Source organism: Nycticebus coucang, chromosome 11 (genome assembly GCF_027406575.1).
Source record: "Nycticebus coucang isolate mNycCou1 chromosome 11, mNycCou1.pri, whole genome shotgun sequence".
NCBI classification, from domain to species: Eukaryota; Metazoa; Chordata; class Mammalia; order Primates; family Lorisidae; genus Nycticebus; species Nycticebus coucang.
In genome coordinates, this window is record NC_069790.1 from 106,179,771 (window position 1) to 106,183,487 (window position 3,717).

General features: G+C 38.3%; 1 protein-coding gene across 1 annotated transcript in view; it reads right to left on the bottom strand.

Annotated features, from left to right (window-relative positions):
* CYREN (cell cycle regulator of NHEJ) overlaps nucleotides 1-3,717 on the bottom strand; it is a 275,649-nt gene that overhangs the window by 137,557 nt on the left and 134,375 nt on the right. The gene's annotated exons all lie outside the window — the stretch shown is intronic.

Consider the following 3,717-nt stretch of genomic DNA (forward strand, 5'->3'; position numbering starts at 1 on the left):
AATAAGTGGTAAAATAATGATTTCATGACCAACTCAATTTATGAAATGTCTGCTAGAGTACTGCTGTCAATTTTTGTAAAGTTTCTGGAGTTCTGAGAGGTTTATTTTATGACATTTTGTGTTACCGGACTTATAATTCATGTATCAACTCAGCCCTGCATCTTGCTCCACAAAAACTGCTGGCCTCCTGCATTACTCTAGTGCAGATTTAATAACAAGAGTTTTGCCATGCCATGCTTTTAGTGATGATGGGTTTTACTATCTTGAAATATGACTTCCAAAATAATTTCACTAAAATAAATTTCAGAAGGCCCAACTAACTAGTCATTTCTACCTACATAAGGAAACTTCAATAATTTCTTACTGAATGTACTAAAAATTATGCAAAGGGACTACAACCATACTTAACACAGGATTAATTTCTTAACTAGTTTTCAACCTTATCCAGTTATCTTCCATAGTAAACTGCTTTTCTTAGAATAAACGGGTTTATTCATATGTGTAGTGCCTGCCAACATTAGAACACAGGGGCTTTGAGTTTTGTTCACATAATGGAAATTAGTTGTCCCGAGTTCACTAGGGTTTTTCAGTTCTTAATGAATTGAACAGTAGAGCTATTAAATTATGGAAATATGGAGGTTCCACTCTTAGGAGATTCTTATTCAGTAGGTGTGTAACACCTCTTTGCTACTCAAAGTAACATCTGTGTTAAAATTCAGACACTATCAGAGTAGGTCTGGAGTGGGGCCTAAGAATCTGCATTTCATTTCATCTTCTTTTTTTTTTTTTTAGAATTAAAGAAAATGGAAAATGGCAAAAGCTCCGAGTAAGGGACCTCTATTAAAGCAATTCAGGGTGGGGCGCAAGTGTAGCTTAGGTGGTAGCAGGTTGTGCTGTGACAGATCACAGGTCTTCTGCTGAAGACCTTGTAAAAGGTCCCAGGGTTATCTACTAGAAATCTTCTGTCACCTGAAAGGTTTTAACATAGCTAGAAAGGCAAGGAGAGTTCTATTCTTTGCTTAATGAGTGTCCAGACCCACTGGAGCCAGAGAAAGACTAACATTACCCTGTTTTCCCTTGTTTGGGGTACATGTTCAACTACTATTCCAGACTCCCTACAACCACTGCATACTTTTTGCTAGGAATCTGCACTTCTAATAAGCTCCCAGGTGATGCTGCAGTAACTGTGAGATACGTCCATCCAAATCACTCCAGAAGATACAGTGTACATTCTGATCCATGCTCATGTTTTTCTAATCAATCAGTTTTTATGTGCAATAAATCAGCCCTATTTTTTTCCTTTCCTAAATTCATTGAAACTAAGTTTGAGGCCCAGCTCACCCAAGGAGACTCCAGCACACCTTCTTGGAACATTCAGTTTTGTTCAGTAATTTTTTCATGCGTATATTGAGTGCCTGCTGCCTCATTTTGGGCACTGAGTACAAAGGGGAATCAGAATGCAAAGGGGAGGGTCAGGCCTTTCCCTCCAAAGACCCACAAACTGTTGGTGAAAACTAGACACTGACATTACTTTTTGGTGATTCCTAAACAGAGGACTCAAGTATTATAGAAGCACAGCAAAAGAGTAGCCACCTCAAAATGGACCTCACAACAATTGGAATTGCTCTTTTTTGAGGTGTTTTGTCCTGTTATTTATTGAGCAAGCAGGGAGCATTCTTACCACCTCATGTCCAAGTACTAAGGGGAATGATTGCTTCACTGAGGTCCCGAAATGCAGACAATTAATTCTACTTATGATACATAATAAGGAAAGATGTCATCATGGGAATGACGGACCCTTGAGCTGAGTCCTGACTGGCTGACTGGCTGAGACAGATCTGAAGATTTCAGCTTGGAAATAGTTTAAGAGGTTTGGCCCTAATCTAGGTCATCTTAGACCCTGATAGTCCAAAGGAGGCCAAGATAGGTGCTGGACCACCCAAGGGCTCCCAGGCCTACCCTGGCTTCCTCAGTGAAACTGTAACAATATCTCTAGGGCTATCTGACCACTAACTTCTATGACATCACAAATAACTGACTGTCCTGGTCACTTCATATTCTCATTTAAGCCCCTGCTCAATAAATGCAAAATGATGAAATTACACAAAATATATTATATTCCTAACACAACTTACATTTGGCCATGTTATTAAAATGACCTTTCCTCCTGATTCCTACAATAGTAACTGTACTTTTGGCTTATAATTTAGATTGTCTTTTCCTCTTTTCTTATTCTTTCATTACATTGCCTTTTAGACTGCAGCCATGGAGCAAACTCACATAATAAGCACAGGAAGAACAGTTGTTGCAGGAATAAAGCTGGCTTCCCGAAAGGGAGAAGCCAGCTATAGCAGCAATCTGTCCAGTCACCTTCTCTGGTGCGATCACAGGAAAGGGGAACAAAAATCCCAACTTTTCTAGTCCTAGGTGGGATTTTCCCCAGGCCTTACTTCCACTTTCACCTAACGGCAAAGACTTTCATTTCCAGCACATATTTCTGTCTGGAATAGGAGAGTAAGCTAAAAAGAAAAAAAGTAAAAGAAAGAAGGGGGGGAAGGAAGGAAAGAATTTAAAAAGCATTAATGTTTTCTTAAATGCTTAAGAAAACCATTTTAAATTTACTTAAGGAAGAAAGACGTTCTTATGAAATCTTTCCTTAATACTGACTCCAGCTAAGCTTTGTTTAGACAATATTGCCTAGTACACCACTGAAACTTCAACAAGAGCCTGACCTGCATTGATTGACTTTATACACATTTTCTTCCACCTCTGCCACCCCTGAGACAGCACGATCAACCTCCCCTCCTCCTCCTCCACCTCAGCCTATTCAGTGTGAAGAATAGAGAACTTCTTGATGATCCACTTCCAATTGATGAATAGTACATATATTTTCTCTTCCTTATGATTTTTTTCTTGTGATTTTCTTTATAATATTTTCTTTTCTCTAACTTACTTTGTTGTAAGATTATAGTACATAATACATATTTCACACAATATATGTGCTAATCAACTGTTTCTCTTATTGGTAAGGCTTAGTCAACAGTAGACAATTAGCAGTAAGTTTTAGGGGAGTCAAAAGTTATATGTGGATTTTCAACTGTGTGGGAGTCAGCTGCCCTACTCTCCTCATTGTTCAAGGTCAACTGTATTTCCTCTTCTCAGAACCTTTGCACTTGCTGCTTCCACTACCTGGCAGGATCTTCTTCCAAATATCCTATGGTTCATTTGTCTGCTCAAATGTCTCCTAGTCTATCTAAAAAAGCAATCCTACCAAGGCCCACCCACTCCCAACACTTCTGATTCTCTTTATGTTTCCCTGCTTGATTTCTCGCCCTAGGAATTATCACCCAAGCAGTTTTAGTATTATTATTGGTTTGTTTTCTTCCACTGGAACATCAACCTCCATAAGGAATGTCTGCTTTTTTCCCTGCAAAAACCATCCTCTGGAAATGGTCCCTCACATGTAACAGACATTCAATAAAGACATGTTGAATTAACAAATGAATACAATTTTCAAAGTTTTGTAGAATTTCTATTTTTATTGTATACTAAGATAATTTTTTTTTGTAAAGATTACTTGACATATAATGTAAATATTTGGACTAAAAATCATGAGACTTACGTTCCAGCTCAAGAGAGCTTAATCTCAGATATACTCCATTTCTCAGGCCAAAGTTTAATTGGGAAAGTCCAAACTTCTCAACTGTTGACCTGAAA